The sequence below is a fragment of the Oryctolagus cuniculus genome, chromosome 1 (assembly GCF_051225735.1).
Source record: "Oryctolagus cuniculus isolate XC-2025 breed Fujian yellow rabbit chromosome 1, ASM5122573v1, whole genome shotgun sequence".
In the NCBI taxonomy this organism is placed as follows: Eukaryota; Metazoa; Chordata; class Mammalia; order Lagomorpha; family Leporidae; genus Oryctolagus; species Oryctolagus cuniculus.
The window spans coordinates 47,591,315-47,605,381 of record NC_142867.1 but is presented as its reverse complement, the minus strand read 5'-3'; the positions used below and the strand labels follow the sequence as shown (position 1 = coordinate 47,605,381).

General features: G+C 40.4%; 1 long non-coding RNA gene across 1 annotated transcript; it reads right to left on the bottom strand.

Annotated features, from left to right (window-relative positions):
* Positions 1-1,315: 1,315 nt before the first annotated feature.
* On the bottom strand, positions 1,316-13,248 carry LOC149128379 (uncharacterized). Its single transcript, XR_016212728.1, has 3 exons — positions 12,772-13,248; positions 11,292-11,345; positions 1,316-1,769 (listed from the first exon to the last, which is right to left on the bottom strand). It is a non-coding gene; the product is annotated as an uncharacterized LOC149128379 (long non-coding RNA).
* Between the last annotated feature and the right edge of the window lie 819 nt (positions 13,249-14,067).

The following is a 14,067-nucleotide window of genomic DNA, read 5'->3' as shown; positions in this document are numbered from 1 at the left end:
GTGTCTAAAGAATTCAAATTGATTACTGAAGTACCTTTGAAGCAAGGACTTAGTATGGCTCTGCTGAGCACATAGAAGCATTTGGGTACATCCTGTGGGGTGGGGTTTCAGGGTGAACTGGATTGCTCAGCATTATAGAGGAGGAAGCAGCAAGTAAGAGTGAGGTCTGAGTGCCACTCAGAAGAGGTATTTGAAGTGTTGGGGATATCTACAGAGGGATATTGAGTGGTGTGCTATGTGGAGTGTGCATTATACACTTACTCCATTCTCTGTCCCAGGAGATCTTCAGTAGAGTTTCCTTTGCTGATAGAAGTTTTGTATGAGAGGAGTCTGTGCGGGAAGAAGAAAAAATGTGGGGCTTGAAATGCAAAGAAAGAAGCTCATGCAGATTTTAATTGGAGAGAGAACTAGCCCACATCTGGGTGAATAATAGCAGGTCGGCAGGTTATTAGGAGTTTGAGAATTTTGTTCATTTGAATCCTCTCAAGAGCCTAGCAGGTAAGAATGAGTATTTTTCCCATTTTGCAGAGGATGGAATGGAAACACAGGAAGGATTGATGATTTGTTCTGGTCTCACACTGTGCAGTTTTGTTCCTGGCAGGGCTGCCTCTAGGTCCCTCCTTTGGGTCAGCCCTTTGGAACCAATAGTATGTGTGTTGATTCCACCTGGATGGGATAAAAGGAGAGGAGCAATTACCAAAGTAAATCCAGGACGACAGTCACATTTGTGTATCAAAAACATCTAGTGAAGGCGAACTCTAGAGAGCAGGAGAAACCCGTGACAAGGAGAGGTGAGCAAGAGTCAATAAGGAACAAAACCCAGGAGCTCTTTCCTGCCCCACGAAGGTAGCCATTGCTCTGGAATGCAGAGAAGTCACAGGGCAGGGAGCCTCAAAGTGCACTGAGGTCATGGCTTCCTATTTGGGTTCAGGGAGGCACCCAGGAGTGAATGCCTCCAACATATGCTCACTTAGAGAGACAAGCCCCCCAGTCCTGACTGGCTAGACGTGGAAAACCATAACCTTTCAGCACAGTTAACAGTTTGTACGTCTATTCATAGAACGTGGTGTACATTCTTCTCATCAAACCTGATGATCCATACAAACTAAGTTGCACCTGTGTTGTTCATTATTATACCCCAGCACTTAGTGTGCACTCCTGAATACCATCTACATTTTTTCCCAGAAAAATTTTATTTAGGTACACAAACTTCATGCATTTCATAAATAAAACTTTTTTTTTGTGGTGGTGTCTTTTTTTAAACTTTTATTTAATAAATATAAATTTCCAAAGTACAGCTTATGGATTACAGTGGCTTCCCTCCCCCCTCATAACTTCCCTACCATCTATTTTAATATCCCTTTTAGCACAGGAAGAAACTGTGCCTTAGACTCAAAGCAATTTTCCTGAGATCACAACACAAAGAACAGGTCCAGTAATAACCACTGGTCTCCTGGAACTCTTCGTGAGGATTCCTTACTGCTTTTCCTTTTGTTCCATTCATTGTTTCACAGAAGCATCCAAAAAAATTTCCACATGAGCATAGAATCTAAGAGACAATCAGGGTCTCTAGACTTCTGGTTTCCCCCAATTTCCATGTTTCCCCCAATTTCCATTGTTTTCTTCTTTCACAACATGTGAGAGATGAAAGCTGAAATGATGACACCATGTGGTCATTGCTGGCTGATGGGAGCAGAAGGGATGTAATCAACTCCTATATCATGGGATTAATTCAGAATGCAGAGCCTCCTCTTCTCACCTTCCTCCTCCTGATGGAGATAGAGACAAAATGGAAAGTAATTCAATGACACATCGGTAGGAAGATCTTATAAAGTAGAAAATATAATGTAGTGTAAATGCCAGTCTGATTTGTCATGAGGATTGTTTCTTTGGTTCAATAACCTGCTTGGTTCTCTAAACTGCTTTACAGAGAAACACACATATGGCGAAAGCCTTCCTAAATCCTACTCTCTAGAGTCTATCTCTTGCTATATTTTCCTTTCCTGTTATTTTCTTATAATTATCTCTGCACACTAAACTTTTATTTATGTTTCTACCTTATTAGTATTAATGAGTATATATGTCTTTATAAAATGTAAATAATTAGGCATAAATAACACATCCTTTTTCTTCTATGTAATGAAATTGGTTATCTTTTTTATTTAAGTAGTTTTGGTTAACAGGTAATACTTGTACATTTTTGTCAGGTACTATTTAATATTTTAGCACATACAAATAAGACATGCTGGTTAAATCAGGAAATTCATTTTTACATTTTCTTAGAATTTCTATATGTTTGGAGTCTTTTATTTCATGTAGATATTTAAAGTATTAAGTGTTTTCCTCTTTAGGTGCCTCTTTCTATAGCTTAACTAAGGTATTGGCTAGTTTTAATGTATTATTTGAATTGGGAGCTATTTTAAACATTTAGAAAAATTCTTCAATAGGTTTTCCTGGAAATATTTGGATGAACCTTGTTATCAATGAATTGTGTGCCCTCCAAAGTTGTACACTGAAACTCTACCACTATGAACCTGAGAATGTGACAGTATTTGGATGAGTGTCTATAAAAAGTTAATTAAGTTGAAGAAAAGCTATTAATGTGGACGCTGATCCAATATGAATGATGGGCTTCTAGAAAGTGGAGATTAGGGCCAGTGCTGTGGCTCACTTGGCTAATCCTCCACCAGCAGCACGGGCATCCCGGGTTCTAGTCCCGGTTGGGGCACCGAGTGCTAGTCCCAGTTGCTCCTCTTCCAGTCCAGCTCTCTGCTGTGGCCCAGGAGCACAGCAGAGGATGGCCCAAGTGCTTGGGTCCCTGCACCTGCATGGGAGACTGGGAGGAGGTACCCAGCTTCTAGCTTCGGATCAGCACAGTGCTGGCCGTGGTGGCCATTGGGGGAGTGAACCAATGGAAGGGAGACCTTTCTCTCTGTCCCTCTCTCACTGTCTATAACTCTCTCTCTGTCTCTCTCTCTCACTGTCTAACTCTGCCTGGCAAAAAATTAAAAAAAAAGTGGAGATTAGAACTTGAATATACACAGAGGAAAGACCCTGTGAAGACATAGAGAATAGGAAACATCATCTAAAAGGCTTAATCTGAGACCTATACTCCAGAATTGAGAGAAATTTTTTTTATTATTCAAGCCACCTAGTCTTTTTCTTAAATCTCAATTTAATACAACAAAGAGAAATACACCAAAATGTCTGAATGTGGATAACATGCCCATGGGCTTAATTTCTTCAGTGTAAAAGATTACTACAGTAACGACATGAGCCCTTTCATAAATATTCAATGATGTTATTTTAGTAAAACAAAATACATGTAGCTATAAAGCTCAAAGCATATACTAGAAAATATCTTTGGGAAAATGGCAAGGGCAAATTTACTACTTATCAATAGTCACATTGAACGTTAATGGCCTCAACTATCCAGTTAAAAGACACAGATTAGCTGAATGGATTAAGGAACAAAACCCATCTATTTGCTCCCTACAAGAAACACATCTTTCCATCAAAGATGCATGCAGACTGAAAGTGAAATGTTGGAAAAAGATATTCCATGCCAACAGAAACCAAAAAAAAAAAAAGCAGGGGTAGCCATATTAATATCAGACAAAATAAACTTTAACACAAAAACTGTTAAGAGACAAAGAGGGGCACTATATAATGATTAAGGGTTCAATTTAACAGGAAGATGTAACTATTATAAATGTATATGCACCTAATTACAGGGCACCAGTTTATTTAAAAGATATGTTAAGGGACTTGAAGGGAGACTTAGATTCCAATACAATAGTACTGGGGGACTTCAATACTCCACTCTCAGAAATAGATGGATCAAGCGGAAAGAAGATCAACATGAAAATAGCAGATTTAATTGATGCTATAGCCCAAATGGATCTAACAGGTATCTACAGAACTTTCAATCCTACATTTAAAGAATTTACATTCTTTTCAGCAGCACATGGAACCTTCTCTAGGATTGATCACATACTAGGCCATAAAGCAAGTCTCAGCAAATTCTTTTTTTTTTTTTTTTAGAATCATACGATGCAGCTTCTCAGACCACAGTTGAATGAAGTTGGAAATTAGCAACTCAGGAATACCTAGAGAGTATGCAAACACATGGAGACTGAACAACATGCTCCTGAATGAACAATGGGTCATAGCAGAAATCAAAAACTTTCTGGAAGTAAATGAGGATAACAACACAACATATCAGAACTTATGGGATATGGCAAAGGCAGTGTTGAGAGGAAAGTTAATAGCAATAGGTACCTATATCAAGAAATTGGAAAGGCACCAAATAAATGAGCTTTCAACACATCTCAAAGATCTAGAGAAACTGCAGCAAACCAGACCCAAATCTAGTAGGAGAAGAGAAACAATTAAAATCAGAGAAGAAATCAACAGGATTGAATCCAAAAAAAATTACAAAAAACCAGCCAAACGAGAGCTGGTTTTTTGAAAAAATGAATAAAATTGATACCCCATTGGCTAAACTAACTAAAAAATAAAAGAAAAACCCAAATCAATAAAATCAGAGATGAAAAAGGAAGTGTAACAACAGACACCACAGAAATAAAAAGAATCATCAGAAATTACTACAAGGACTTGTATGCCACAAACAGGGAAATCTATCAGAAATGGACAAATTCCTGGACATATGCAATCTATCTAAACTGAACCATAATGACACAGAAAACCTAAATAGACCCATAACTGAGAAAGAAATTGAAACAGTAATAAAGGCCCTCCCAACAAAGAAAAGCCCAGGACCAGATGGATTCACTGCTGAATTCTACCAGACATTTAAAGAAGAACTAACTCCAATTCTTCTCAAACTATTCAGAACAATCATTAAAGAGTGAATCCTCCCAAATTCTTTCTATGAAGCCAGCATCACCTTAATTCCTAAGCCAGAGAAAGATGCAGCATTGAAAGAGAATTACAGACCAATATCCCTGATGCAAAATTCCTCAACAAAATTCTGGCCAATAGAATGCAACAACACATCAGAAAGCTCATCCACCCAGACCAAGTGGGGGTTATCCTTGGTATGCAGGGATGGTTCAATGTTTGCAAAACAATCAATGTGATACACCACATTAACAGACTGCAAAAGAAAAACCATATGATTATTTCAATAGATGCAGAGAAAGCATCCGATAAAATTCAACACCTTTTAATGATGAAAACTCTAAGCAAACTGGGTATAGAAGGAACAATCCTCAATGCAATCAAAGCAATTTATGGAAAACCCATGGCCATCATCCTATTGAATGGGGAAAAGTTGGAAGCATTTCCACTGAGATCTGGCACCAGACAGGGATGCCCACTCTCACCACTGCTATTCATTATAGTTCTGGAACTTTTAGCCAGAGCCATCAGGCAAGAAAAAGAAATTAAAGGGATACAAATTGGGAAGGAAGAACTCAAACTATCCCTCTTTGCAGATGACATGATTCTGTATTTAGGAGATCCAAAGAACTCTACTAAGAGACTATTGGAACTCATAGAAGAGTTTGGCAAAGTAGCAGGGTATAAAATCAATGCACAAAAATCAAAAGCCTTTCTATACACAGGCAATGCCATGGCTGAGAAAGAACTGCTAAGATCAATCCCATTCACAATAGCTACAAAAACAATCAAATACCTTGGAATAAACTTAACCAAGGATGTTAAAGATCTCTACGATGAAAATTACAAAACCTTAAAGAAAGAAATAGCAGAGGATACCAAAAAATGGAAAAATCTTCCATGCTCATGGATTGGAAGCATCAACATCATCAAAATGTCCATTCTCCCAAAAGCATTTTAAAAGTTCAATGCAATACCAATAAAGATACCGAAGACCTTCTTCTCAGATCTGGAAAAAATGATGCTGAAATTCATATGGAGACACAGGAGACCTCGAATAGCTAAAGCAATCTTGTACAACAAAAACAAAGCCGGAGGCATCACAATACCAGATTTCAGGACATTCTACAGGGCAGTTGTAATCAAAACAGCATGGTACTGGTACAGAAACAGATGGATAGACCAATGGAACAGAATTGAAACACCAGAAATCAATTCAAACATCTACAGACAACTTATATTTGATCAAGGATCCAAAACCAATCCCTGGAGCAAGGACAGTCTATTCAATAAATGGTGCTGGGAAAACTGGATTTCGACATGCAGAAACATGAAGCAAGACCCCTACCTTATACCTTACACAAAAGTCCACTCAATATGAATTAAAGACTTAAATCTACGACCAGACACCATCAAATTATTAGAGACCATTGGAGAAACCCTGCAAGATATTGGCACTGGCAAAGACTTCTTGGAAAAGACCCGGGAGGCACAGGCAGTCAAAGCCAAAATTAACTATTGGGATTGCACCAAATTGAGAAGTTCTGTACTGCAAAAGAAATAATCAGGAAAGTGAGAGGCAACTGACAGAATGGGAAAAAATATTTGCAAACTGTGCAACAGATAAAGGGTTCATAACCAGAATCTACAAAGAGATCAAGAAACTCCACAATAACAATACTAACAACCACTCAAGAGATGGGCCAAGGACCTCAATAGACATTTTTCAAAAGGGGAAATCCAAATGGTCAATAGGCACATGAAAAAATGTTCAAGATCATTAGCTATCAGGGAAATGCAAATCAAAATCACAATGAGGTTTCACATGAGGTGAAACCCAGTTAGAATGGCTCACATACAGAAATGTACCAACAACAGATGCTGGTGAGGATGTGGGGAAAAAGGGACACTAACCCACTGTTGGTGGGAATGTGAACTGGTTAAGCCTCTATGGAAGTCAGTCTGGAGATTCCTCAGAAACCTGAATATAGCCCTACCATACAACCCAGCCATCCCACTCCTTGGAATTTACCCAAAGGAAATTAAATTGGCAAACAAAATGCTGTCTGCACCTTAATGTTTATTGCAGCTCAATTCACAATAGCCAAGACCTGGTATCAACCTAAATGCCCATCAACAGTAGACTGGACAAAGAAATTATGGGACATGTACTCTATAGAATACTATACAGCAGACAAAAACAATGAAATCCGGTCATTTGCAACAAAATGGAGGAATCTGGAAAACATCATGCTGAGTGAAATAAGCCAGTCCCAAAGGGACAAATATCATACATTCTCCCTGATCGGTGACAACTAACTGAACACCAAAAAGGAAACCTGTTGAAGTGAAATGGACACTATGAGAAATGGTTACTTGATCAGCTCTTGTCCTGACTGTTGATGTACAACTTAATACTTTATGCTTTTTAGTATTTTCTTGTTTGTTCCTCTTAATACTATTGGTTGGACTCTGAAATTAACACACAATTATTCTTAAGTTTTGAAACTTAACTGAAAAGTGATCCCTGTTAAATACAAGAGTGGGAATAAGAGAGGGAAGAGATATACAATCTGGGACACCCACAATCGGACTTGCCCCAAATGGTAGAGTTAGAAACATTCCAGGGGTTTCCAATTCAATCCCATGAAGATGGCATGTACCAATGCCATCTCACTAGTCCAAGTGAGCAATATCTGTTCACAATTGATCATAATGATAGGACTAAGAGTCAAAGGGATCACATAAACAAGACTAGTGTCTGCTAATACTGACTAATAGAATAAAAAAAGGAGAGAACAATCCAACATGGGAAGTGGGATACACAGCAGACTCATAGAATGGCAGATGTCCTAATCAGCACTCTGGCCTCAGAATCACACTTAAGGCATTAAGAACAGGCTGAAAAGACCATCAGAATATTTGAGGCATGGAAACCGAAGACACTCTGGCAAAAAAAAAAAAAAAAAAAAGACCTAAATGAAAGATGTCTGCGAGTGAGATCCCAGTGGAAAGAACAAGTCATCAAAAAGGAGGTACCTTTCTCTGAAGGGAGGAGAGAACTTCCACTTTGACTATGACCCTGTCAGAGTAAGATCGAAGTTGGAGAACTCAAAGGGCTTCCATAGCCTTGGCAACTCATGACAAGAGCCTAGGGTTCGGCCGGCGCCGTGGCTCACTAGGCTAATCCTCTGCCTTGCGGCGCCGGCACACCTGGTTCTAGTCCCGGTCGGGGCGCTGGATTCTGTCCCGGTTGCCCCTCTTCCAGGCCAGCTCTCTGCTGTGGCCAGGGCGTGCAGTGGAGGATGGCCCACGTGCTTGGGCCCTGCACCCCACGGGAGACCAGGAGAAGTACCTGGCTCCTGCCATTGGATCAGCGCGGTGCTCTGGCCACAGCGCACCGGCCGCAGTGGTCATTGGAGGGTGAACCAACAGCAAAGGAAGACCTTTCTCTCTGTCTCTCTCTTTCACTGCCCACTCTGCCTGTTAAAAAAAAAAGAGCCTAGGGTGATTACTGATGCCATAAACAAGAGTGTCAAATTGTTACTTCAAGGCCGGCGCCGCGGCTCACTAGGCTAATCCTCCGCCTAGCGGCGCCGGCACACCGGATTCTAGTCCCGGTCAGGGCGCTGGATTCTGTCCCGGTTGCCCCTCTTCCAGGCCAGCCCTCTGCTGTGGCCAGGGAGTGCAGTGGAGGATGGCCCAGGTGCTTGGGCCCTGCACCCCATGGGAGACCAGGAAAAGTACCTTGCTCCTGGCTCCTGCCATCGGATCAGCGCGGTGCGCCGGCCGCGGCGGCCATTGGAGGGTGAACCAACGGCAAAAAGGAAAACCTTTCTCTCTGTCTCTCTCTCTCAATGTCCACTCTGCCTGTCAAAAAAAAAAGTAATAAAAAAAATTGTTACTTCAACAACAGGAGTCACTGTGCACTTACTCCTCATGTAGGATATCTGTCCTTAATGTGCTGTGCATTGTGATTTAGTGCTCTAACTAGTACTCAAACAGTATTTTTCACTTTTTGTTTCTATGTGGGTGCAAACTGTTGAAATCTTTACTTAATATATGCTAAACTGATCTTCTGTATATAAAGAGAATTGAAAATGAAAAAAAAAACAAAATGCATGTAGCAATTTCAGTTTCTCATATCCAATAGCAATGGAAGGAAACTATGCTGTGGTGTCTGCGACTTCTCAGTTCTCTTGTCTGTTACCATAATTCTAGCAAAACTCACTACAGGTATATTTTTATGAGAACATTCCTTAATAAGGGTCATCAGCCTCTTTATCTCTGTTACCTTCTGCTAACTTTCCTCTTCAACCTGCAAAGAACAGATAATGCCTTCTCACACACATCTACTGACACTGCATGTGCATGCCTGAGAAGTCAGTCCTGAAAGAAAGCAGATGTCTGACAGAGAAACTGATGTCTCAATTTCTAAACCCTGACTTGCTCCAATGGGAAAGTATTTGGCTCCATAAGTGTCATGGATTCATGACTTCCAAAATGTGCTCCCAATACAAGTCATAAAAACTTCCATACAACAAGGATAAAGTGCACTGAAAGACTCCAGGAAGTACAAAAACATACTAAGCAAAATCCTTGCCTTCAGGAAAATGATCTGTCTCCCTCCCTAGGATGTCAATCCCAAGGAGGCACATCTCCAGGACCTAGAACAGTGCTTGTCAAGCCATCTAGCCTTGGTTCTTTGTTTTTATAGTCTTAGTGAATGGACACAGACCTATTGCACCTCAGGCATTGTCTCAGGCATTGCGCTGTCACTGTCAACCAATGAGGCCATATCCTTTTTAAACTTTTCCTCAGAAGACTGAATGAAGACCCTCGAAGAGCAAGTAAAGATGGGGAAGAGAACAATTTTGTTGGGATCTCCATGTGTTGGAAGTCTGGAGAGGGAGTTGTATCCAGAATGCATATATAAGAAGCCAATAAATGGATTAAATGTGTCAAGACTAGGGAGAAATGCACATGGGGATTTTGTGCATGATAGAGGGCACATGTCAAAATAGAGAGTAAACCATCAAATCCATGAAACATGAATAAAATCAACATTTGGGAAGGAATAATACAAGGAGTGTATGGTGTTCCAGACTCCCAAATGTTGAGTTGTTGCACAATAAGTGTAAGTAGCAACTGAAGGGTTGAGAGATTGACCTATGGCTTCTCATTTTGGGGTCATTGCTGATCTTGTTGGGATTGTTGCAGAGGGGTGCTCCAACAACTAATTGGAGCAGGTATATGAGAGAATAGCAGGTGCTATGATGATATTCCTGGACACTTTAGATGTTCATGGAAACATCACCTTACACAAGCAGGCAGTTAAAACAGGTGCCTGCATACTGTGTTATTGCATAAACAAACAGTGATTCTACATAAAAATGGGTGGAAGAAATAAGAGAAAATGTACTTCATTACATCTTATAAAATAAAAAGGTAATGAGGATGATTAATATACAGCATCAAGGGGCTGGCACTCTGGCGCAGTGGGTTAACTCCCTGGCCTGAAGCACCGGCATCCCATATGGGTGCCAGTTCAAGACCCAACTGCTCCTCTTTCGATCCAGCTCTCTGCTATGGCTTGGGAATGCAGTAGAAGATGGCCCCTGCACCCACATGGGAGACCCGGAAGAAGCTCCTGGCTCCTAGATTTGGACTGGCGCTGTTCCGGCTGTTACGACCAATTGGGGAGTGAACCATAGGATGGGAGACCTCTCTTTCTCTCTCTCTCTGCCTCTCCTCTCTCTGTATAACTCTGACTTTCAAATAAATAAATAAATCTTTAAAAAATAAAAAAATACAGCATCAAGCCTGAAAAAGCACAACATTGCACAATGTATTAGTACATACAGATGTCAATAAATGGAAAATTGTAGAATTATGAATTTTGGAATTTATCATATGATAATGTTTGCATGCTAAAATCATGGATGCAACATGGAGTACTGAATGGATGGATAGGGTTAACATGGTGCCTATCTAAAATAAAATAAAGTAGAAAACATGTTTTCCATGTGATGCTGGAATAAATCTCAATAAAGTCAATACTTCAAAAGAACTAATGAAAACATAATAGTACATGGAGAAATCATATGAAAATTGTTTTCAAGTCAGAATGGGGAAAGACTTTCAAACTGCATCATTGGCACAGCATGAACTATCTCTATCAAAAGATAAATAAATTGGGAAAATACCAATAACTCATATCATGGACAAAGCACTAATTCTCCCAATTTATATACAAGTTCTAACAAGGCCATAACAAAATATCTGTAGGTCATTAATTCAATTGCAATTCAGCTCTCTGTTGTTAGTAAGTGAAAATAAATGACTCATAAACATGTGGAAGGGTAGGAAGTCAAACTTATAATAGGATACCCATCAATTAAAATTATGCACAGTTATATTTTACTTACCAAAATGTAAAACATCAGAAAATTTGATGGCAGACCAGACACTCTCATTAATATCTGGAAAGACATTTGCAATGGTATATGAAGTATCATACTCTTCTCCCTGCAATTATTCCTCCAGGAATTTATCAAGAATTATACTTTTGCATGATCAAGAGACATATGTACAAAGTTAATAAATAAAATATTATTTGTAATAATAAAAAGGTTGGTAACAGCTAAAGTGACCATCAGTACTGTGTAAGCTATATCCATCCACACAATCAAATACTGGTTAGTTGTATTAAATACTGTATTTAAGAGCAAGAATCTTGCTATGAAGGACAAGTACTGCATTAAAGAGTAGGAAGTTTGATATGAAAGAATCTCCAATATATATTAAATTAAAACAGCATTCACAAGAATGTGTACTTGTGTTTGTAGAGGAAGAAAGATGAAAATATTTTGTATAATCAAATATTTTTCTTTCAGGATTTAGTGTTGAGAACTAAAGGTTTGAAAGGGAATAGTTATCATTAATGCATGCATTTATATAATTGCTTTGAAAAACCTTGAAATGTATTTCTGTGTCAAAAATAAATTATAAAACAGAGTAAATAAGTTTAATGGATCTAGATAAGAGAGTGAGACAAGCAATATAAAAAGATATAAGAGGTGGAGAGGTACAGGAGGTGTGCAAATGGACATATGATTTGTCAAAATGTTATTTGTAATAAAATAAATTCAATATTACATTAAAATGAGGAATTACCTATTGGTATGGGAAAACTTTTATTAGATTTTAAATTTTATTAGTTTTTTAGTTTTATTACCTTTGCCTACTTCTTAATAGAGTTAAAATCAAATGTTTTACATTTTGCCCTTTTAAAGTATTTTGCATAGTAAAAATGTCAATAAATTTTAGAAAGCAGAAGTATAGAACCACTACCTTTTTTTTTTAAGATTTCTTTATTTATTTGAAAGGCAGAGACTGAGTGAGAGAGAGGTCCACTGGTTCAATCTCCAAATGGCTGCAACGGCTGAAGCTGGGCTGATCCAAGGCCAGGAGCCAGGAACCACGAGCCTCTTTGGCATCTCCCACATGAGCGCACAAGCCCATGGACTTGGGCCATCATCTACTGCCCTCCCAGGCCACAGCAGAGAGCGGATAAGAAGTGGAGCAGCTGGGACTTGAACTGATGTCAATATGCAACACTGGCACTGTAGGCACTGGCTTTATCCACTATGCCACAGTGCCGACCCCTCATGACAGACTGTATGAGTATCTTACATGGACACAAAGCAAAGAATAAAAAGCTTGGCACAACTCAGAGGAAAGGAACAACAGGAAGAAAAAGATCAAAATGCTTTACTGTTTGGGCCAGTTGTGGTGATGTTAATGTTTGTCACTGTAAAAGGCCAGATTTCCCTCTAATGGGAGACGAGAGCTACTACTCCCTCCTGCTCTTTCTCATCTCTCTCTCTCTTTTTAACATTTACTTACTTGAGAGGCAGAGTTACAGAGAGAGGGAGAGACATAGAGAGAAGTTTTCCATTTGTTGGGTCATTCACCAAATGGCTGCAACAGCTGGAGTTGGGCCGATCCGAAGCCAGGAGCCAGGAGCTTCTTCCGGGTCTCCCACATGGGTGCAGGGGCCCAAGGACTCGGGCCATCTGGCACTCCTTTCCCAGGCCATCAGCTGGGAGCTGATCAGAAGTGGAGCAGCCCATACAGGATGCTGGCTCCACCGATGGACGCTTCACCTACCACATCACAGTGCCGGCCCCTCGTTCTCGTTCTTAAATGGAGGAAAGAAGCAGAGGATCACTGGCAGCTGGTCAGAGGTGTTTTTCCATTTGTAAAGGACGTGCCTGTGCTCTCTGGAGCACCATTTAAAATGTCAACATTCAGGTTCACACCAGCGGGCGTGGGTGCTTCTGCAGGGGAAATTCTGGGGCAACGTGGAAGGACTCAATAGCACCCTACAGGTGGCCGTTTGAAGGCTGCATATTTGAAAATCAGGTCATTGGAGTTCAATCACATTAATGAAGGAGTTCCCATTGACTGCTTTCTCCCGCGCACAGGTGGATTTTGGAAGCTTGCTAAAGAGATGGAACAATCGGTGTCTGCTACTTACAGATGGTGGTGGTGGGGGACAAATGCAATTTTGCATTTGTTATTGTAAAAAGACCCTCTGGTTTGAAAAGGGTTACGCCAAAGGAAGGAAAACAAATAAAGTGCTAGAAGAAGGAGGAGATGGATTTGGGAGGTATTTAAGCTGGGAGGCAGGAGAGTGTGTTTTACTGCAATGTCCGGGAGAGAAGGAAACCCTGCAGATGCAGCAGGAAGAGGTGGTAATTGTGTACAGTTTCTCTTAAGGATGGGCAGGGCGAATAGCACACAGCGGAAAAGATGGTTTAGGGCAGGAGAATGCAGAGCCCATTCCCTGCATGCTGTGAGAAAGGGGCTCAGAGGCAGATCAGTGTGTAGGTCTGGTGTGGGGAGGTGAGGGAACTCAGCATCACCTGAGAGGGTTAAGAAGGAGAAGCTGGTTTCAGGAGAGAGGTGAGGGGCAGCAGTGTTTCCCTGGAGAGTGATAGTTATGGCAAAGTTCTGTGATGCTTAGCAGAACTAAGTGGGTGCTTGAGGTTCTGGTCACAAACTTCAGGTGAAATTCTTGAGCACCACTGTGTTCTCTGTCCACACCAGTTTCAGAGGAATATGCACAGGGTGAGTGGAGAGCTGGATGGAACCAAGGGAAAAGACATAGCAGATGGTCACCAAAGAGGAGGCATAGGT